Source organism: Triturus cristatus, chromosome 1_2 (genome assembly GCF_964204655.1).
Source record: "Triturus cristatus chromosome 1_2, aTriCri1.1, whole genome shotgun sequence".
NCBI lineage: Eukaryota > Metazoa > Chordata > Amphibia > Caudata > Salamandridae > Triturus > Triturus cristatus.
Window position 1 is genome coordinate 66,090,567 of NC_140580.1, and position 24,522 is coordinate 66,115,088.

Consider the following 24,522-nt stretch of genomic DNA (forward strand, 5'->3'; position numbering starts at 1 on the left):
GACTCGAGCCCTGATTACCTGCTGCCTGGAGTGGTATTCCCAGAGGGGATGCTGCTCCTGGGCAACTACAGGTTTCCCAGTGTTTCTAGCCCCATAAAGTCTGACCTGCTAATTCAGGGCCTGCAGACACCGAGCCTGGACTCTTCAGAAGAGCTGCGAGCAGCTGCTGTGCCTGTCTCCCGCAAGCTTGGGCATGGGGAGCAGAAAAGGTGCCCCCAGCTGAAATTAAAAGACCTCTGCTTTTTTGCCAACTCCCTCCACCGCCTCCCTTCCCAGCGAAGAACAAAAATCCCCCAAGCAGGGGCATCTTAAAGATTTTGGGGGCTTCTGTTCAAAACAGCTTTGCATTTATGATCCAATTTCAGCTTTTTCATGTCCTTTCTAGCCAGATCACTGACAGGCACACTCCTCCACATTTTAAATGTGTTTACATCTAATATTTTGGGATAGTGACTTGTGTTTGCAATATTTAACACAGCATCTGCTCACTAATATTACTGCAAATAATCTCCGTTTATCATATAGGAGGTCCTGTTTTGATCTAAAAGAAACGTTTTTATGGATGTTACATGAAACATAAACACAGCATTTCTCTTCATAATGTCCCTAATAGACTCTCACACATTAAACACATTACAAATAAACTAAAGGTAAACAGCATTTAAAACAATTGGAGGGAGGAGGGCAGGATACACAAGACATCCACAGTTTCTATGAGCCAGTGCCAGGGCCCATCCAAGCCCATGGAGCGTGGATGACATCTCCGTGGCTCGCTCCTGGAGACACTGCATGCAATATCAGTGTGGGTCTGTGTAAAGTGAGACACTGCCTACGCTATCTCTATGAGTTCTGTAAGAGACAGGCCCTGTACAACTGTCTGTGGATCTGTATACGAGGCAGACACTGCACATATTGTCATATTCTCTGTGTATGAGACGTACACGGCCCTCTCTCGTGCATACTAAAGACAATGCCTACACTTTCTTTCTGGACCTCTGTCTGAGACATACGGCACACATTGTAACTGACTGTGTATGAGAACTCTACATGCTCTGTTCTAAACATGTTCTAAAGAGCTCATAGAAGAAGCAGTAAAACATGACTCAAAAGACCCTTTCAATTATAGACCCACGCCCAGTGGTCCATACTTAGGCAAACTACTTTGTGCACTCAAGGAGTGCAAGGGGAGAGGATGTGGTCTGACGCTAGATTGCCGACTTTGGGGTTGGAAACCAGGGTTCGAGCCTCGGGGTCGCGTCCACATCCTGTGGTTCTGGGCAAATCACTTAATCTCCCGGTGCCTGAATGTCAATGTGTCCTTGTATAACGTAACCGATGCTCATGTAAAGCACTCCAATACCTTCGGGTGGAGTTCGTGCTATATAAAACTGCATTAAAAAAAAAAGAAAGAGGAGAGAATCTCCTGTCCAGGTTGTGGCATTGAAACTCCCTTGATTGCCAGTTGGGATAACGTCATTACCACCTTTAACTAATATTGAGTCTCTGCTCTTTGGTACACGGCCTCTGCACTGCCTCTGATAGTGCGCTCAACTTTCTCCTGTGTGAGCACCCAAAAACGTCCAAAAGGTCGACAACAGAAAGCTGGTCAACCTCAAGCTAAAATGATCTAAAACTGACGGAACATGGACTAAGTATCATTAGCCCGGGTTCCGCCATCTGGCCTCACAAGTTCAGTCCTCCAATTCTCCCAAATTTGGTAAGGAATGTAGGAGTGATTATGGACTCCAACTCCTACACTAAATGACGATACAAAGCGATCATCTTCACCATGCGCTTCCCATGCTGCCTCTGCATTTACCTAGGCTTCCCTAGAATAGAACAGGCCACCGTCTACCTGGTGCTTTGCTATGCCAGTGGTCTTGATCTAAGAGTCCTTCTCCATGTACTTTTCCAGTTCTAGAGAATCCAGAAAGTCGAAGGCAGATAACTCACCTCACCTGCCCTCCAACTGGCTACACCCACTTTCTGTGGCTAGCGGTATCATTTTTAAATCAATTTGCATTGTACATCGAAAGAGCCATTTAAAGAACCAGTGTTCCTTCAACATAAACTCTGCAGTTACGGCCAAATATTTTAGAATGGTGCCACTGCTGAATATCTCTTCTTTAGAACATTTTGTGCAAGGTAGAGTTTTTTCTCTGTCTGGACATCCACGCCCCAGCACTTGATTCCAGCCACAATACGAGGATTTTACAACTACCTTACATTTTGGAGAGCATTTAAAACAGCTATTTTCAAGTATAAAATGCCTACTATATCCACCAAGCCTAATAAATCCATATATACCCACGGGGCTTTAGTTGGGATAAAAAAAAATGGGGGGTCTCTCAAAGGGGCGAGGCCAATGTAATTAAGGGCGTGGCTTAGCAACACATAAGCTAAAGATCTGTGATTAGCATAGTGTGCCGCCCGACTTGTATTTTGCTGTTTCTGTCATTGCATCCAGATATATGATTCAAGTAACATCATACCTACAACAAGTCAACACTATTGAATTTATCAATAGTTGTTAATTGCATAAGATAAATAAGCAGCAACTATGGCTTGTATATAATATTGAAAAAGCATCCACTTAAAGTCCTGTTGACACCACAACAATGCTGCTGCTCTGGAGTTTTGAAAAGAGAAGGGAAATCCAGAGAGAAAATGACTCTCTTTAAAGGATTTCCCTTCTCCTACTACGCTCACCTGGCATGACGTCATGCGTCATGCCGTAACTTATCCACTAGTGAGAAGTGAGCACGCGCACATCGATGTGCCTGCTGTCACTGCTGTCCGGAAAAAAACAGACCGCCTGTGCCAGGGCACAAAACAGAGCCCGATAGAGACCCGTTTTGAGGCCTCCTTTAACCCCTTCCATGCCCATGACGGAACGGTTCCGTCATGAGCATCGGTTGCGCTGTGCTCATGACGGAACAGTTCCGTCATGGCCCCGCCCGCGCTCGAACCCTTCAGCACCGCGGGGGAATTCCCGCCGCGCTGAAGGGGTTAAAAAACTGCCGGCTCTCAGCACTGGTGACACCCGGTCCACTTAAAGCCTTGTGTCCCCACTTGTTCGACCACACTGTTTCCCGCACCACCTCATTCATAAGCACAGTTACATGTTTGGTACAGTAACACTCTTACAAACATACACTTGAAAGTTCTTTGCAGTTACTCAACCACCACCAATGTCCTTTTCGGCCTCAAAATGGGTCCATCAATTGTTCTTTTTGCATTTGTCACACCGAGTGGGACGGGTATGCCCAGACGTGGGTCCCGTGCTCTCCATGCCACAGGAGTCAAGCTATCCTGGCTTATGAGGGCTGAAAGCCTGAAACCGGTCCTAGGATGCTTGTTTCCAGTCCAGGGAGGACCTGGCCTGGCAGTTCGGGCAGACTGTTCCCATTGGGCGCTGGGTCAAGACTGATTTGCATATGGCTGGGTCAAAACTGGAATGGCATGATGAGCAAAAAAAATGATGGATTTAGGCCCAGATCTTTGTACTGGGGTGAATGTATGACATTGTTCTGCATTCTGTCCATCAATTGTTCTTTTTGCATTTCTCAAAATGGGAACACTACATTCATTCTGCAATTCAATACAATATGTTGTCACTGGGGTGGTGTATGAGATGGATGTTGCACAGACTCTCACGGGCTTATTTATGAGAGCCCTGCATCACTTTTTCGCCGGGTTAAGTGGAACATGCGTGATGCAGGGCTCTGTATCAGATTTATTAAACCATTCAAAGCCATCCTGTGTGGCTTTGAGTTGCCTCATAAATCATGAGTAAGGCAACGCAGTGCAAATCGCTGCATCGCCTTACTTTGCGCTCAGGAGGTGTTAATGGGCATTGTGGTGGGTTTTTCCACACAACTAAGAGCTACAGAAAGACTATGGAGGAGCAACCCCTCCTCAAGCCTACTCGAACAACTCAAAGCAGCCCGAAGGAAATACAAAAAACACATCAGCAGTGAAAAATACACCTTCTTCTGCGCTGCCCTGGACAACGCAAAAACAGGCCCAATGAACTGTTCAAAATCATCAGACAACAAACCTCCAAAGCTCTGGAATCCTCCCTACAGGCCTCCAAAGACTTGTGTGAAAACTTCGCCAACTTCTTCGAAGAAAAAATCACCAAGATTGAGCTCTCACTGGACATCAACATCAACCCCGTCTGCAAAAACCTGCCTCCAGTGACAGTAGATAGCTCGCCCAAGCAACCCACAAAAACCTGGAAGTCCTTCAACCCCATCCCGGAAACTGAAATCCTCAAATTGATCTCCACCTCCAAACCAGCCTCTCACGTCCTTGACCCGAGACCTACTGAACTGACCAAAAAACTGAGACTCTCCATAGCCCCGTTCTGGTGCAAGATCATTAACAGCTTCCTGAGAACCGGCATCATACCTGAATGCCTCAAAGTTGGCCAAGTCATGTCACTACTAAAAAAAACAGGCCTTGACTCCAAGGAACTGAATAACTTCAGACCCATGTCCAATCTCCCCCTCCTATCCAAAATCCTTGAAAAATGCGTCCTCCAACAACTGACTTAGCACATGGATAACTTCAACCTTCTTGACCCCCACCAATCGGGTTTCAGAAAAGGCTACAGCACCGAGACCGCGATCCTTAACATCACAGACGACATCCACAAATCCCTCGATACCGACCAATGCTGCCTCCTCATTCTCCTATCGGCAGCCTTTGACACGGTTGATCACCAACTTCTCATCAAGGCTTTACAAGAAAGGGTAGGAGTCGACGAGGTGGTCCTACGCTGGTTCTCCTCCTTTACCTCCGACCTACACCCTGTCAACAGGGGCGTCCACCAAGGTTCTGTGCTCTCACCTCAACTGTTCAACATATCCATGGAACCCCTCACCACCCTACTCAAAAATGCTAACATCCCTTTCCACCTCTAAGAAGATGACACCCAAATCTATCTAGAAACCTCCTCCATTGATGACATTCACAGACTAAATGTCACTCTAAAAGAAATCCAACATTGGCTGTCGCTTAACCACTTAAATCTCAACCAAGACAAAACCGAAATACTCCTCATCTCCAACAAAGAGGAGAACCCTCATATTTCAGAATGGCTAAAAGCTTTGGATGCTCTTAACTGCAATCACACTCTGACCCACTCCGTTAAATCATTAGGAATTACTCTAGACTCAAAACGCTACATGGCCAAGCACATCAAGAACTCCGCAAAGAGTGCCTTTGTCAACCTGAAGTTACTTAACAAAATAAAACCATTCATCCCAACCAACGACCACTAACAAGCCACCCAATCACTGGTGCTATCCAGACTAGACTATGGGAATGCCACCCTCATTGTACAACAAAATCTCACCTAGCACCCCTCAAAACTACTCTCAACGCAGCAGCTAGAATGGTCACTGGAATCAGGAAATACAATCACATCTCACCAGCACTCAGACAACTAAAATGGCTCCCAATCGAACTGCGTGTCAGAACTACCTGCCTCACACACAAAGCCCTGCACACAGGAAAATCTGAGTATTTGGCTGCCAAACTCAAGAGGGCTGGTCAGACAAAGAACCTCAGGAGCTCCAGCACCCTACTATTCATCCCCATGAAAACACGCAAACAAAATCTGCCGCACGGTCCTTCGCCGGAAACGCGGCCAAAATCTGGAACGCCATCCCAGTCGGTATCAGGACTATCTCGCCCTTCACAAAATTAAAAAAACAACTTAAAGTCCTTTTCCTCAACCGCTCCCTACTGAATGGATAGCCGCCATCAAAACGCTATTCCCTGCTCGTCGTCTCTTCCTGACATTGTAGCTCTATGACTTACCTCCTCCCTTCTATTCAACCCCCAACTGCTCCTCCCCCTTAATTGCTTCAACCCCAAGACAACATGCACTCTATGAGGTTATCTCAGGACTCACAGACTACCTCAATGCTGCTCAGCACACTTGGACTGCCAAACCTATATGTAGAATACTGCTTATTGTATGAATCTTGCTAAAAAAACTGTTGTGAAGCGCTCCGATACCCTTGGGTCAGGCTAGCGCTATATAAAACTCCTTAATAAAAAATAAAAAAAAACACCCATGAAATTTGACACTGGCCCAGATTTACAAAATCATGTAAACCTGGTTGAGCGCCAAATCGTTCTGCCTCCCGAGGTAAGGCGTAATGAGGAGAAATGTCTTTATTTCTCCTCGTCTTTTCCTCTTTCTATGCATGCTGCAGCACATATAGAGGAGGAAAACGCCTCTTAGGATTGTTTTAGTGCAGGAAGGCGCCCCTTCCTACACAAAAACAATCCTGCATTAAATGGAGGCATCCGTGCACCATGGTGTAAGGGAGCCTATGTTAACGCTAGGCTGCCAAAACAGCACCAGCACAGGGAGAAAGGACAGGAATGCACCGTGTTGCATAAATACAGTGCATTTCTGCACTTTCACTTTGCTGTAGGGCAGTGCAGCAAGGTGCTTTGCAAGGTGGTGCATAAGTGACGTAGGGCTCTCATAAATAAGTCCCTCAGTGTGTTTTCGTATTACTTGAGACATAGCGTGCACTATTACTTGATATGGACACTGCGTGCACTGTCAGTGTGGCTCAGTGTAACAAGAAACGCTGCATACGCTATCTATGGTATGGGCTCTGCATGCACTGACAGTGTCTCCATGTAATAAGAGACATTGCACACTATCACTGGTATAAACACTGCACACTATAAGTGTGGATAATGAATGCCTAATCAGTGTGCCTCTTTGTAACAAGCAGCACTGTACACTTCATCACTGCGCTTGCCCGCTGCATCAACTAACAGTGTGGCTCTGTGTAATAAGAGACATTGAACACTTTATAACTAGGTATAGAAACTATCCGTGTGGACACTGCATGCACTATCCATGCGGCTTCATGTAACATGAGGTTTCCACGCCCTGTCCCTGGGTATGGGCACTGCTCACGCTGTCAGTGTGGCTCCATGTAACATGAGACATTACACGCCCTGTCCACAGGCATGGGCATTGCACGCGTTGTCAGTGTTGCTCCATGTAACATGAGATATGACACGCCTTGTCCCCGGGCATGGGCATTGCACGCTCTGTCAGTGTGGCTCCATCTAACATGAAACATTGCACGCCCTGTCCCCAGGTATGGGCATTGCACGCGTTGTCAGTGTGGCTCCATGTAACATGAGACATTACACGCCCTGTCCCCCGGCAAGGGCACTGCCCGCTCTGTTAGTGTGGCTCCATGTAACATGAGACATTGCATGCCCTGTTCCCGGGCATGGGCACTGCATGCTCTGTCAGTGTGGCTCAATGTAACATTGCACGTCCTGACCCCCAGGCATGTGTGTTTTGCTGTTCACCCTATGTGGGAAGGGTATGCCCAGACGTGGGTCCCGTGCTCACTACGCCACTGAAGTCAAGCTATCCTGGCTGATGACGGCTGATAGCCAGAAACCGGTCCTAGGATGCTTGATTCCGGTCCAGGGAAGACATGGCTTGGCAGTTCGGGCTGGACTGTTCCCATGAGGCACAGGGTGAAGACTGATTTGCGTATGGCCATGTCTGAACTGGGGTGGCGTGGTGAGCAAAATAACGATGGATTAAACCCAGATCTGTGACTGGGGGTGAATGTTTTGCCATTGTGCAACATTCTGTCCTTCATCTTGTGTGTTTTGCTGTCCCCGGGCATGGGCGCTGCACGCTCTGTCAGTGTTGCTCTATGTAACATGAGACATTGCACGCCCTGTCCCCGGGCATGGGCGCTGCATGCTCTGTCAGTGTGGCTCCATGTAACATGAGACATTACACGCCCTGTCCCCAGGCATGGGCGCTGCATGCTCTGTCAGTGTGGCTCCATGTAACATGAGACATTACACGCCCTGTCCCCGGGCATGGGCGCAGCACGCGTTGTCAGTGTGGCTCCATGCAACATGAGACATTACACGCCCTGTCCCCGAGGATGGGCGCTGCACGCTCTGTCAGTGTGGCTCCATGTAAGAAGAGACATTACATACCCTGTCCCCGGGCATGGGCGCTGCATGCTCTGTCAGTGTGGCTCCATGTAACATGAGACATTACACGCCCTGTTCCCGAGCATGGGTGCTGCATGCTCTGTCAGTGTGGCTCCATGTAACATGAGACATTACACGCCCTGTGCCCGGCATGGGCGCTGCATGCTCTGTCAGTGTGGCTCCATGTAACATGAGACATTACAAGGCCTGTCCCCAGGCATGGGCGCTGCACGCTCTGTCAGTGTTGCTCCATGTAACATGAGACATTACACGCCCTTTCCCTGGGCATGGACACTGCACGCGTTGTCAGTGTGGCTCCAAGTAACATGAGACATTACACGCCCTGTCCCCGGGCAAGGGCACTGCACGCTCTGTCAGTGTTGCTCCATGTAGCATGATACATTGCACGCCCTGTCCCCGGGCATGGGCGCTGCACGCTCTGTCAGTGTTGCTTTATGTAACACGAGACATTGCATGCCCTGTCCCCGGGCATGGACACTGCACGTGTTGTCAGTTTGGCTCCATGTAACATGAGACATTGCACGCCCTGTCTCCGGCATGGGCGCTGCATGCTCTGTCAGTGTGGCTCCATGTAACATGAGACATTGCACGCCCTGTCCCCGGGCATGGGCGCTGCACGCTCTGTCAGTGTTGCTCTATGTAACTTGAGACATTGCACGTCCTGTCCCCAGGTATGGGCGCTGCATGCTCTGTCAGTGTGGCTACATGTAACATGAGACATTGCACGCCCTGTCCCCGAGCATGGGCACTGCACGCTCTGTCAGTGTTGCTCTATGTAACTTGAGACATTGCACGTCCTGTCCCCAGGTATGGGCACTGCACGCGTTGTCAGTGTGCCTCCATGTAACATGAGACATTGCACGCCCTGTCCCCGAGCATGGGCACTGCACGCTCTGTCAGTGTTGCTCTATGTAACTTGAGACATTGCACGTCCTGTCCCCAGGTATGGGCACTGCACGCGTTGTCAGTGTGCCTCCATGTAACATGAGACATTGCACGCCCTGTCCCCGAGCATGGGCACTGCATGCTCTGTCAGTGTGGCTCCATGTAACATGAAACATTACACGCCCTGTCCCTGTCCCCGGGCATGGGCGCTGCATGCTCTGTCAGTGTGGCTCCATGTAACATGAGACATTACACGCCCTGTCCCCAGGCATGGGCGCTGCATGCGCTGTCAGTGTGGCTCCATGTAACATGAGACGTTACACGCCCTGTCCCCGGGCATGGGCGCTGCACGCGTTGTCAGTGTGGCTCCATGTAACATGAGACATTACACGCCCTGTCCCCGAGGATGGGCCCTGCATGCTCTGTCAGTGTGGCTCCATGTAACATGAGACATTGCACGCCCTGTCCCCGAGCATGGGCACTGCACGCTCTGTCAGTGTTGCTCTATGTAACTTGAGACATTGCACGTCCTGTCCCCAGTTATGGGCACTGCACGCGTTGTCAGTGTGCCTCCATGTAACATGAGACATTGCACGCCCTGTCCCCGAGCATGGGCACTGCACGCTCTGTCAGTGTTGCTCTATGTAACTTGAGACATTGCACGTCCTGTCCCCAGGTATGGGCACTGCACGCGTTGTCAGTGTGCCTCCATGTAAAATGAGACATTGCACGCCCTGTCCCCGAGCATGGGCACTGCATGCTCTGTCAGTGTGGCTCCATGTAACATGAAACATTACACGCCCTGTCCCTGTCCCCGGGCATGGGCGCTGCATGCTCTGTCAGTGTGGCTACATGTAACATGAGACATTACACGCCCTGTCCCCGGGCATGGGCGCTGCATGCTCTGTCATTGTGGCTCCATGTAACATGAGACATTACACGCCCTGTTACCAGGCATGGGCGCTGTATGCGCTGTCAGTGTGGCTCCATGTAACATGAGACGTTACACGCCCTGTCCCCGGGCATGGGCGCTGCACGCGTTGTCAGTGTGGCTCCATGTAACATGAGGCATTACACGCCCTGTCCCCGAGGATGGGCGCTGCACGCTCTGTCAGTGTGGCTGTAACAAGAGACATTACATACCCTGTCCCTGGGCATGGGCGCTGCATGCTCTGTCAGTGTGGCTGTAACAAGAGACATTACACGCCCTGTCCCTGAGCATGGGCGCTGCACGCTCTGTCAGTGTGGCTCAATGTAACATTGCACGCCCTGTCCCCGGGTATGGGCCTTGCAGGACACTGCGCGCACTGAGTGTGGTTCACCAAATAACAGGCCTTCGGGCGACGGGCCCTCACGTCTGTGAACCCCCGGCGTTTGTCCCAAGGCGCTGCTCTGAGGGGGCGGCTCCACCCTCCACTCAAGCGCCTGTTGATTCAGCAGGAGGCTTTAGCCATATCAGATGTACTCGCTGTAACTCCGATAGTTTGTTTATTATGTCCTCACCTTTACCCCTGAAATAAAAAGGTAAGAAAAACAACTCAAGAACATCTTTTAGTGCCACTCCGGGGCCAAAGTCCGCGTGTAAGAGAAACATTAAGCTCTGTAATCAGCCCTATCGATCATCCATCTGTCAAACCTGTTTATGAAAGTGTCACCTGCAGGCACCAGGCCTCGAACGGCTTGTACATGTTCTCACTGTGCTGTGCTATCAAAAGAGGCATGTATGCCACCCACCGGCATGCGGTGCCACCTCTCTGGGCCAGGATATCCCACCCAGCAGCATGCACTGCCTCCTTCAGCCCCCACCTGGGCCGGCTACCCTCGTGACGCCAGCAGAGGCAGCACACCCTGCAGCACGCGCTGCCACGCCTCTGACCCCAAGGAAGCGGCGGCCCCTAGTATCTAACTTGCCCAGTAGAAGCCCCCGTCTGTGTGCGCAGCGTTGTGCGGCTTCCACCGCAGAAGCCTCGCACACCAGAATCCTTCCATTTCTTTAAAACACTGATCAGAGACATCACACCCGACTGTGTGCAGCTTCCTCGTCTCTGCGCCTAACAGAGGTATCACCAAGGCTGGAGCAAGGTTTCTTGGTACCCTGGGTGAAGGGCCATTCCAGTTTACTCTTACCATAGTAATCATACACCACCAGATGGCTTACCCTAAAAGCCTGAGAGCACCTCCTACCCCAAGAAGTTTCACTCACCTCCATTTTACTTCCATGAGGAACAAGAGGAGTAAATATTAAGCTGAAATACTTTTTACTCCTCTTCTACTTCAAACCTGTCCCCCCTACATCAACCCACTTGTCACTGACTCATCGCTTGTGGCGTCCCCAGCAAAGGGTGTACACAGACAAGGACGTTGCCTGTTTGGACCTGGAAGGGCTTTAGTCCAGAACCCCTAGTCCGGGGAAAACTACTAGGTGGGTTTGTAATCATGGTCTAGGATTGGATCGCTCAGGCTAAAGGAACCGCACCTACCAATGTGTTCTTCCCAGTGTATGCCATTATTGCCCACCTCCGCGAATCAGACCCCAAGACCCAACTAATTAACAAGCATTTACAATGCAATGGTCTCGGCATTGGTAAAGTTAGAGCTATTGGCATTGCTCATGACATTATTTTTGTTTATGTTTTTGTTTTTAAAACATTTAAAGAAACGGCATTGTCATGAGCAATGTTAATAGCTCTAACTTTAACAATGCCGAGACCGTTGCATTGTAAATGCTTGTTGTGTATACCCTCCACATTTTTTTCTGCAATCCATCTGTGCCACCTTTAGGGAAAAACTAAATTTGTTATATTCAAGCTATATTTTAAGACTCCTCCGAATTAACTCACAAAATCTGTGCCTTAACAATTCCTAACGTGGGAAGACATAATTTTTCCCCGAGCAAAACTATAGAATAAAGCTTGCACAGCTTAAGCATGAACAGTGTTAAATGTTGAGAAGTGCTAAAATGGCAAGAAGGAAGCAATTGGCACCAGCAGGGTTGATTAATGACAGCATTCACTCACTTGGGGCCACAGCACAGCAACTGCAGAAGCGATGACCTTTCCAAGAGACGATCCATGCTTCTGATAATGGGTCATAAAAAGACTGCATCCAGGGAGTCACTTCCTACAGCAGAATTCAAACCACGGCCTCACCATTAAGAGGGCCATAATGCGCAGGGCGGGGGGGGGCAACATACCTGTATCCCTCGCTGTGACTGCACCAAACTACTACACTTCCTTCACCCACCCCCTCCACAACTATTGGGGCCCCTGACGAGGGGATACATAGCTCGACCTCACAGATAATGTTCTTGCCTCTACACCATTAACAAGAGAAACAGGTTCCTGATTCAGCTGGCAGATGAGGGTGAATAATTCGCTCCCGCCCCCCACCCTCTGCCTGCGAGGCACACATTGCACAAGCGCTTCCTGGTGCTCAACGGGGCGTGCTCGGCCTCCTGGAGTTGTTTACTAGCATACGAAACTGAAAGACACAAACTGAATTCGGGGGCTGCCATTTTGTGTATTGTACAAACCTGGAAAGCCTTCCCGAAATTCCCCACTTCTGTATTTCTATGGTCCCGGCTCCCTAACGTTACATTTTCTCCTTTTTCGAGGAGCAAGCGGTTGCCAGCCCTTCCAGTGACACCCACTGCATTCTTTCAATCCCGCTCCGGCAGCTTTTGGAAAACTTGTCCGGGCAAGAGAATCCTTAAACTGTAGCTGGCCGGGGGGGAATATTTCCAGGGAGACGCTTTCTAGCCTATTATTGTATGTCGTTGCGAATAAGGTGGCCAAGTTAGTAAACACCACCAACAGATCTTGAATCAGTGGGTCATGAAGAAAAACAAGTCAAAAATAAAACGGCATTTTAATATGTCCCATTAATAAAAGCAGGAAGGCGTTAAAAACAAAACCACCGAGACGGGAATGGAGACAAAAAAAAAATCATTAACGCGTGAGCGACCAGCCATGGGTAAAAACAAACTTAAGAAAGAGAAGTCAAACGACTGGCGCCGCAGCCAACAAACGAGATCTAAATTCCAAGAAAGGGCCAGGACATACACAGCACTCGTACAGTGAAAAACAAGTAAAGAGGGCACCGGAAGACACCACCGCCTTTCTCCGAGGCAGAGCAGAAATGCCTCGGAGAAAGGCAGCGTCCTTTTCGGATTCGGGGGCGTGTTTTGCTGTTGTCTCCTCCTTGAGACTTCTTGCATAAAACACGCCCCCCGATCCGAAAAGGACGGGGCCTAATCTGAATGACTGACCTCTTCTCCAATGGCTGGCCAGCATTCAAGAGGCCAGCCAATGGAGAACAGGGGAGAATAGGGGCGGGTTCAAGCCCCTCTTCTCCAAGTCATTAAATCTCGGAGCGAGACTGCGCAAGCGCAGCCTTCGCAGCCGAGGCCTAAAAATGACAGACCATTTAAACTGGACTTGTAAGTGCCGAACACAGCGATAATTGGAAATGTCTTGAAGGTGCCCTGCACATGAATATCAGTGTAATGAAAAAACTGCATGAGGAGATTACAGTAAAAAGGAGTATACAGTGCATGTCATTTTGGGGATAAAAAGCTGGTGAAGTTCTGATATCTACGAGTGAAAAACATTTGCTATTTGTCGGGGTCTTTGTAACAAGCAAGTTAAGAAGCAATAAGAGATTTTTGTCTACGAGATCAAGATTCAAAACACATTTCTTGTACTCAGTGAACTGCTTAACTCCGTTATTGACAAATGTGTTGCCTCCTCCATTCTGTTATCATTAAAGATTATTACTGTGTGCCTCACTCAGCACCTCAAACTGCAAATCCCCATGGTCACACCTAGATGCAGAAAACCCATACACTCACATAGCCTTCACACAATACATAGACCCAACTAACTAACACACACCCTCAAGCAATATAATACACATTCCATCTCATTCCAACACCCTAGACATCACAAACCTCATCACCTATCACAAGCTTGACACACGCGTCACCACAGAAACATGGTTCACCCCCACATATTCACACATCCTAGAAATCGTTCTTCCCACAGCCTACAGCATCCAGTGTGTGGGCCGCACACACAAGAAGGGAGGAGGCCGTGCTATTACCCTAACCAAGTCGGAATGTCTACTATTTGCCAAGAACAACAAACAACGTACAGCACCAACCTGGCTCAATGACATGAACCTTGACGGTTTCAGACCCCAACTCTCACCACTTGCCAGATCACTTGGATTCACCCTAGACATCAGCTCTCCCTCAAGGAACGCTCACCAAACAACAAAGACAGCCTGGTACCAGCTCTCTCTTCTGAAGAAAGTGAAATGGTTTCTTCTAGAAAGCAACTTCCGGACTGCTGTTCAAGCCTTTGCACTTTCGCATCTGGGTGGTGGTAATGCCCTACTCTATGACCTCTCAGACTTTCCAATGGCACCCCTTATGGGTATACTACATGCCGCAGCATGTCTCATCCAAGGCATGAAGAAATATGATAGCAAGACCCCCACCTTCATGGAACTCCATTGGTTCCCCTTGCCTGCCCACACCATCTTCAAAACTAGCTGCATCCTTTACAAAGCCATCACAACCAGCCCCACTGCTCTTCTTGCAGGCAAATTTTCCATCTTTGGTGGTTCTCGGTAAACCCGCTGCAGGCCAGCATCACCCTGTATACTAAGAAGTGTAAATAAGAAAAAAAAAGACAGCAGGCCTTCATCATCTATGCACTCTGGATCTGGAGCAACATCTCCGTATCCAGCAGGACTGCCCGAATGCTGCTCTAATTTAAGAAGGTGTTGAAAACTCACATCTTTAAAGAACACATCACAATGCATCAACCCACCACAACTCAAACATTCTCTCCTATTATTCGCCAACTTTAAGTTTGCCGTTGATTATATGCACTGCTCTGCTACCTTTTGGCTAGGTGTGCGCTACAGAAATACCATGTACATACATATGTAAATTATTTCTACTATGGCCTGGAAGATATCCAAGATGTATAGTTACACTCCAAAAAAAAGCTTGCTATGTGAATGTCACCCAAATATTGCTATTCTTCCCTCTTATAACCTGCATGCAGTATTCTGTGAAATTTGAAACTCTGGATATGTGAAACTTTACGCTTTGTATACGTGTCTACACTTACGTAATGCACTCTGATGTCGGCAATGGTTTGGGCTTTGCTACATAAACCTTCAAAACTAAAATGAAACATCTTCAGCAAAACCAAGTAACACCTTACCCAGTGCTCCTTTCTTTTCTCCTCTGTCCTATTGCAGCTGTACCTTCTCCCTGTCTCCTGCCCGGTTATCTCCCCATGAAGCCACATATTCTCTGTCACCTCTTCTTCTATGTCCCTGTTACTTCTACGCAGCTCGTTTCCAGCCTCTCATTTCCACTGCTGCTGCCTCCCTTCTCCCTATTGACTTACTGTGGTGCACCTGCAGCCCCTCCCTCTATCTAAGTAACAATCCATGCCTTTAACTTATCTTCCTGTAGGTTCATGTGCAGACCCTGAGTTGTGGCAGCACCACCATCAGAATTCACAAGGATTCTGAGGTTTGGAACAAAATGTCCGCAATTGTATTATCCATTGAATCAATATACATACTATAAAAAAAATTGAACATTAGTGTTAATAACACTAAAAAGACAAGAAAATTATTATGCTGTTAAAGCTCATAAAATCCATATTTGGTGTACAAGACTGCACAAATTTGTACCGCCCTCAGTTCACTTTGGGGGGTGATCCTGGCAAACCAAAAGCTTGTGACCCCAACCTAGACTTGTTCTCACAGACTAGGAGGTCAGTGGTCAAAAGTCAAAGCCTAAAAGGTGGACCTGCCCTAAAATACTAACATATTAGCCTGCAACTCAGGGGGAAATATACCTGAAATGTATTGGCTCCACCTTGACTTCACTGCTGATATGTCCATTAAAAATGATAAAAGTAATAACAATGTCACATGGTGAGACATCTACCAGTTAATCACACTCCTCACCTGCAGCACATGGTAGGTGATGCCTGCATTGGACATGGCTAAACCAACTTTAGTATATGTGTTGGCCGGCACATGGAAGCAACAATATAGAGAAACTGTGGAGAATGGTGCCCCATGGTGAGACAGCCTCACTCTTATCTGTCACTAGCACCCAATCTCCTTTCTTGTCCCTTGATAATGTGCAGAGGACCATACTTCACACCATGTACCAGCAATTGTCGCTTCTTAATTACTCCTGACATTTATCGCAAGAGGGCTTTTGAATCAGATGACCGAGTGCTGATAACGCAGTATGACACATGAAGATCCCTTGCATGCTGTAAACCTGTCCTCGGACTGTGTGTCAGGGCGAAGGAGTACAAGAACCAGAATGAACAAACATCATAAAAGCAATAGGTCTCGCATTTGTTGAAGTTGGAGCTATTGGCATTTTAATGTTTTTTACCTATGCAATAGATATGGCCATCCCACCTAAAAAAACATAAAGAACTCTGTTGTGTATTTTTTTCTAATGTAGTACACCTGCAATGGTGCTTTAGCGCTGGGAGTGAAAATGGCAGTTCCGACTCCATGTTAAAACAAGCAGTGTTATGAGGGTGCAGTACCACAGGCTGCCAATAGTTGTCCCATGGGACCTCTTTTGGCCATAAATGGTACTGAACCCTGCAACATGGCTAGGCAAAGGATATGGCGCTGCGGTGAGAGCTGCCGACTGGTGAGTTGGGGATCCGTGTTGGAGTCTGCTGTCAGGCTCAACATCCTATGATAATGGGCTGATTTTTTAATTTCCTGAGCACATGGCTAGGCGCGCTATATAAATAAAATTGTTTGTAAAGTAACAAAAAAACGAGCAAAACAGCAGTGGCCTCAAAGGGGCGGTGGGGGCCTGCAAGCAAACTACTGTATAAAGTAAGGTTAAGGATGATTACATTTGGAGAAGCACTGCCCCTTCCTGGTATCCCCTCATGACTAGCTTGTTCCCTGCACTAGGAGGGTGCAATACTTTAGTGCTATGGTATAACAAGCCAGACAAGTTACGTCACTACACAGCACCAAGTGTATAAAGATAGTGAGATTGTCTGTATAAAACAAACCCCAAAACAGGAATGTGGACGGGAAATGAGGATGATATTTGCAAATTATCTTTTGACTTTAAAATGCTCTTGGACATGTCCAAATGTAGTTTACCCCACACCAACAATGCAAGCTTCCCAACACTGAGGGGAGCACCTGTTCTGTCAAGTGTCTGTGGTCATAATGCCACCGATGCAACCCTACTCACAATGGGAGTTTCTTCTGCTTGACTTGCGTCACCTTTTTCACACATTTTTGTGTGGGAAAGTTGTGGCATCACCGGGCTGACACAAATTTCCTACCACCCAGCGTTCCCCCGGGTCGCCCGATAAAAACGGTGCCGCACTCGTGTGGGAGGCCCAAGTACCCGCGACAGGAAAGGATCCAAAACGTAGTGCACCTCAACAGGCAAGGGTCCTAAACGTAGTGCACCTCACTACGTTTTGGACCGTTGCCCGTGGTGGGTCCTTAGGCCTCCCACACGAGTCAGGCACCGTTTTTATCGGGAGACCCGGGGGAACGCTGGGTGGTAGGAAATTTGTGTCAGCCCGGTGATGCCACAACTTTCCCACACAAAAATGTGTGAAAAAGGTGATTTTTTCAGCTAAATTTGAGGTTTGCAGGGCATTCTGGGTAAGGAAACGTTGGGGGATCCACGCAAGCCATACCTCCCTGGAATCCCCCGGGTGTCTAGTTTTCAGAAATGTGTGGGTTTGGTAGGTTTCCCTAGGTGGCCGCCGAGTACCGGGCCAAAAACCCAAGTGACCCCCCTTGCAAAACCAGGTCGTTTTGAGATAGGCAATTTTCATGTCGCCCCACTACGTTGTGGGCCCTTGCCTGTCGCGGGTACTTGGGCCTCCCACACGAGTGAGGCACCATTTTTATTGGGAGACCCGGGGGAACACTGGGTGGTAGGATATTTGTGTCAGCCCGGTGATGCCACAAATTTCCCACACACAAATTTGTGAAAAAGGTGATTTTTTCAGCTAAATTTGAGGTTTGTAGGGCATTCTGGGCAAGGAAACGTTGGGGGATCCACGCAAGCCATACCTCCCTGGAATCCCCGGGGTGTCTAGTTTTCAGAAATGTGTGGGTTTGGTAGGTTTTCCTAGATGGCCGCCAAGCCCGGGGCCAAAAACTCATGGGACCCCCTTTGCAAAACCAGGTTGTTTTGTGATAGGTAATTTTGATGTCTCCTCAATTGGTTTTGGGCCCTTGCCTGACGTGGGCACTAGGCCTACCCACGCAAGTGAGGTACCATTTTTCTCAGAAGACTTTGGGGAACGGGGGGTGGGTGGAATTTTGTGGACCCACGCAGATTCCAGAACTTTCCACCACAGAAATGTGAGGAAAATGTGTTATTTTGGACACATTTTTAGGTTTGCAATGGATTCTGGGTAACAGAACCTGGTGAGAGCCAGTCAAGTCACCCCATCCTGGAATCCGCTCGGTGTCTAGTTTTAAAAAATGTACAGGTTTGCTAGGTTTGCCTACGTGCCAACTGCGCTAGGGCCCAAAATCCACAGGTATGCACATTGCTATAAAAAAGCCGGAGCCCAGTGGGCTTTCTGCCGCCCTGGGGGGGAATCGGGGAAGGGGGTTTCATCCCGATATGCCCCTAAAGGGGCAGAAAGACTGTGGATATTTTTTGTGGGGGTGGGGGCATTGGTAAGACCATTTTGGGCAGCCCCCACCCCACGCATAAAAAAAGCCTGCGTACTCGCTGGCGCCTAGTGGGCTTTTTGCCCCCCCCAGGGGGCAGATCAGGGGCCGCTGCCACCAACTACCCTCCCAGGGGGACGTAAAGACTGGAGTTTCTCTGGGGGTGGGGTGGGGGTATTGTCATGCCCATTTTGGGGAGCCCCTACCCCTACAGTAATAAAACAAAAAAATCCATGGTTTCTAGTGGGCTTTCTGCGACCCCCAGGGGGAGCCAGATTGGGAGCTACAGCTCTCATCTGCCTCCTGGGGGGCAGAAAGACTGTCATTTTTGTGGGGGGGGTGGGGGCATTGGCGTGCCCGTTTTGGGCAGCCCACACCCTAAAAACAATTGCGCAAAAAAATCCCTGGTGGTTAGTGGGCTTTCTGCCCCTCTGGGGGGGGGGCAGATTGGGGGCTACTGCCCCATCTGCCCCCCAGGGGGGAGCAGAAAGGCTGTAATGGTGGCAGGGGGTGGGGGCATTGGCGTGCCCGTTTCGGGCAGCCTCCACCCTAAATAAAATCCATCACCCTAAAGAAAATTGCGCGAAAAAAATCCCTGGCGTCAAGTGAGCTTTCCGCCCCCCCCCCGAAGGGGCAAATTAGGGGCCAATGCCCCATCTGCCCCCAAGGGGGGGCAGAAAGGCTGTAATGGTGGCGGGTGGGTGGGGGCATTGGCGTGCCCGTTTCGGGCAACCCCCACCCTAAAAAAAATCTAAAAATCAATCCCTGGTATTTAGTGGGCTTTCTGCCCCACCGAAGGGGCAGATTAGGGGCCAATGCCCCATCTGCCCCACGGGGGGAGGGCAGAAAGACTGTAATAATTGGGGGGGGCATGGGCAGCCCCCACCTCTATTTTTTTTTTTTAATTCCCTGGTGTCTAGTGGCTTTTTTCCCCCCCGGGGGGGCAGATTGGGGGCCGATGCCCCATCTGCCCCAAAGCGGGGGCAGAAAGGCTGTAATGGTGGCGGGTGGGTGGGGGCATTGGCGTGCCCGTTTCGGGCAGCCCCCACCCTTGCAAAAAAAATTTAAACTAATCTCTGGTATTTGGTTGGCTTTCTGCCCCCCCGAAGGGGCAGATTAGGGGCCAATGCCACATCTGCCCCCGGGGGGGCAGAAAGACTGTAGTAATTGGGGGGTGGGGGCATGGTCCTGCCCGTTTTGGGCTGCCCCCACCTCTATTTTTTTTTTTTAATCCCTGGTGTCTAGTGGGCTTTTTGCCCCCCCCGGGGGGGCGGGCAGATTGGGGGCCGATGCCCCATCTGCCCCCCAGGGGGGGCAGAGAGGCTGTAATGGGGGCGGGTGGGTGGGGGCATTGGCGTGCCCGTTGCGGGCAGCCCCCACCCTAAAAAAAAACTAAAAACTAATCCCTGGTATTTAGTGGGCTTTCTGCCCCCCGAAGGGGCAGATTAGGGGCCAATGCCGGGGAGGCAGAGAGACTGTAGTATTTTTTTTTATTTTTTTTTATTCCCTGGTGTCTAGTGGGCTTTTTGCCCCCCGGGGGGGCATATTGGGGGCTAATGCCCCCATCTGCCCCCCAGGGGGGGGCAAATATACTAAATTGCGCCAAAATAACCAGGGGGGAGCAAAGGCCCTTGCCCAAGGGGTCGCTCCCCCCTCCCTGGTGTCTAGTGGGTGGATCCCTGCTTGGGGATTGCCCTCCTGTGGCGATCCCCAAGCAGGGATCCACCCACAACGATACCTCTCCCGTCTTTCTACGTGCTCAGGGGGCTGAGATAGCCCCCTGAGCACGTAGCACGTAGAAAGTGAAACTGAAATGAGCCTCTTGGGTCATTTCAGTTTCACTTTCACTGTAATGACGTCGGCGCGACGTGCGCGCCGATCGTCATTACAGTGAAAGGGGGGGGGCCTCGGGAGCTGGGGAAACTCTTCCCCAGCTTCCGAGGCTATTTTTAATTAAAGGGAATCCCTCTGGTGCCCGCACCAGAGGGATTCCCCAGGGAATGCCTCATGACAAGCTGGACTCGTCATGGGCACAGCACGACTGTGCTCCATGACGAGTCCAGCTCGTCATGGGCACTGGAGGGGTTAATATATTACAATGCCTAACGTTGTCTAGAGCAAACAGACTTAGTTCACATATGCTAAGTCTAGTATGTGTCAGATACTGCATTTTCACTCTGGTCAGCAACAATTCAACTGAATGTGGTACCATGAGAATTAAGGGATGTCCCGTCACTATGTTTTTGCTCTTTTCTAGCCTTACACTCATCGCGGCCATTGCCTTCAAGCAGCTGGGGAGTCCTGATGCTACAGGGTCAAGGGGGGTTGAAAAGTATGCCACAGGTCTTCAGGATCCTCCATGCATTTGTGTTAACACCGAGAATGCTCACCCATCTCTTTCACTGCAATATAAAGTCAACTCTTTGGTATACGCTTGCATTCTTAGAGCTGGGGCGCAACACAATTTACCGTTCAGCTCTAGGAAGGCTTTGGTGCATTCATTGTACCAAGGAATTGATTCGGACACATCTCGATGTGTCAGCCTCTTTAGGGACTTTCCTGTCAAGGAACAATTTGGTCTCCACTGTCTACAGTAGCCAACTATTCCCAAAGCCATCCTGAGCTCTCTTTGTGTTTGTGATTGATTCATTTACAAAATGGCCTTCACTCTTTCTGGTGACACCTTCCTAACTCCTTTCATGATAATGTGTCCCAGATAATGAACTTCTTTCTGACATTACTGCAGTTTAACTGGAGACACTTTGTGTCCATTTTCTGCCGGGTGATTCAATAATGCATGGTGTTCTTGTTGCAAACTTCTTGTGTATCTGAAGCTACCAGTAAATCATCAATATACTGGATTAAAGCAGCTACATGGCATTTGCAGAGACTCAAGATTTTTCTTTAGGATCTGATTGAAAATAAACGGGCTCTCTGTATAGCCTTGAGGGACACAACACCACATGATCGTCCTCTGTTGGAACACAAATGAAAACATAAACTGGCTATCTTTATGCAGGGGTACTGAGAAGAAAGCCTGACATAAATCCCTGACTGTAAACCATCCAGCAGTAAAGGGGATTTGGAAAATAACAGTAGCAGGATTGGGCACCGTGGGACAACTAGGCACCAATATGTTGTTGATTTGTCTCAAATCCTACACTATCCTATATTTTCTGTTTGGCTTTTGGATACCCATTATAGGTGAAAAACATTGACTGCCAATTAATTCTCTAAGCATGTCTTTCTGGAGTATGTCTTCAATTACAGGTTGTATCCCAGCAATTGTCTCAGCGGACAATGGGTAAGGTGGCATTCTTGGAGAAAATGCAGTTGGCCTTATCTGGACTTGGACTCGTTCTACACCTTTTATGAGTCCAATATCTTTTCCTGTGAAATCCCAGACTTCAGTATTTACAGTAGCTTAGAGCTCTTTTGGCAATTCAGCAACAGTCACTAAAGTGAACACGCCTGTCTCAGCATTTTGCCTAATCAATTTAAAATCAACATCCTCATCATGTATCCGAAATGCAACACCATCGAATGTACAGTAAATGGTGCAATTTAATTTACATAACAAATCTCTTCCTAACAGGTACACTGGACTTGAATCGCAAACGACAAATTGATGTTTTTCCTCAAATGTCCCTATTTTTACTGGAACTTCTTCCAAAATTGGATTTGACATTTGGCTATTTGTTACCCCAACCACTTGGATTGTTTCCCTGAAAGAGGCAAGTATTGAACTTCCACATTTCTAACTGTGGATTGGGTAGCCCCAGTGTCAATCAAGAATGACACGTCGTGACCATAGACGTTGGTATCTACATATGGGCCACTTTAGTCTACGTTTAGGACTGCACCAAGTGCACAATCCTCTTCCTCTATCAGGTACTGTCATTGCAAATCATCAGAATTAAAGTCATCCTTCTCAAATAAAAGAAACTGTCCCAAAATATATTGATTTGGATTTTGAAATTGTGTCATTGCATTTTGATTTAATTTTGGCAATTGATTTATTTTCATTCTGGGATTTCCCATTTGACCCGGTAAAACGGGTATCATTTGGTTTTGATTCTGCATTGGGTTTTGCATTTGTCATATGTGCATTCTCTGACCTGTCATTCCTTGAGAATTTTGTGCATGCCCTGTAAAGATTTCTGGATTAAATCGACATTCTCGTTTCCAATGCCCCACCCTATTACTGATGTGACAGGCAGTAACTTTCTTCATGACAGCAACATCTGTCCCAGATCCCACACCTCTGGGAATACCTCTACCTCTTCCGTGGGGCATCTGTATCCCATTTGATTTTCATGCAAAACCAGCTCGTGGAACTACTACTCTGACTTCCCGATACCTGACTTCCAACCAACGACGGACTTTGACACCCCTTCTGAGCCAACTTTGTCTGGGACAACATAAACTTTTCAGTTATTTTCCTTTGTTTCTGTCAGGACCTGGCAAACAGAAGGTACGTCACTGACCGTTAGCGAAGACAGCCAGCGGGAACGATGGGTAGACGTTAGGTCCCTTGATTCCCCCAAGCATAAACCCCCACAGCGTATTACCAGACACCTCTTCTGGGAGAAAACACTCAAGGGAAAGGGGAATGGCGAAAATAATAAACAGTGTTGCAAGTTCTGTTGTCCTCGTCTACAGCTTTACAGATGAGAACGCAGAGTACGGGACAGGAGCTGCTTCTGACTCTTGTCATACTACAGTGAGACACAAGAAAAGAGAGTGAGGTAGAGAAGCTAATACTCTCCTACACAGTGAGTACAAACACCCTGAGAACTTACACATGTAGTCAGCAACACTGGACACAGCATAAAGCAGCAGCACCTCAGTAGCCCAATCCAGAGCACCCGATCTGGAAACAAGTCTATGTCCACAGCCAATAGAACAGAATCTCACAAGTATAAAGAGAGCAAAAAAGTCTAGTCCCAAAGCTTCAGAAAACTAACCTAATTACCTACCCAGAGATAGTAGGGGATACACGAGAGGGCAATGAACAGGATACCACAAATCTGTAGCTGTGTCAAGAATTCCTGTCATGCGAGGGGAAGAAAACACGCCCTTATGTAAACAGGAGAGCTGTTACATAACTCAAGGCAAACACGCCCTTATGTAAACAGGAGAGCTGTTACATAACTCAAGGAAAACACGCCCTTATGTAAACAGGAGAGCTGTTACATAACTCAAGGAAAACACGCCCTATAAAGGGAGGAACCGGGAGGTACAACGCTGTCGGATATTGTGTTTACACCGACGTACCTGCTTCGTGAAGAGCAGTGTTCCGGAGTGGTGCTCCAGTAAGGCAAGAACGGAGGTAGGTCGAGTCGTTACTCCCTGGGCCGTGTCTTGCCCCATCGTCACCAGTGAAGGACCCGGAAGCTCTACCGGTCAACCATTGAGCTTCGCTTTTTGACTCGGCTGAGTCAAAGCGCAGTGGCGCGTTTGCTGGTTGGAGTCGTAACTCCCAGCCCGACCAGAGATACAGGGACTGCCAGCTGTAACGCACACCAGGAGGTGTTTGCCGCGCTACAGACTCGGAAGTCCACAGGATCGATCGAGCGGCTGCTCTCGGTTCAGTCTTCTTGCTTTTGATTGGGGTATCGGTGACGCATCACCAGGAGGTGACTCCGCGTCCTGGTGCAGTCTGAGGAAGAGGTTGAGCGGCTGCTCCCTTCAGGTAGAGACCCCGGCTGGGTGTTTCCCTGACTCCTCGATTCTCCCCAACACTCTTCGTGCCCCTCACAGCCTACCGATTGGCATTGTCGGCCATTTCATATCTGCCCTCTGTTGGCATACGCCGGGATCGGCGTATATGCAGAGGACGGTTAGGACCATCCGTGCGGTGGGCTGGTA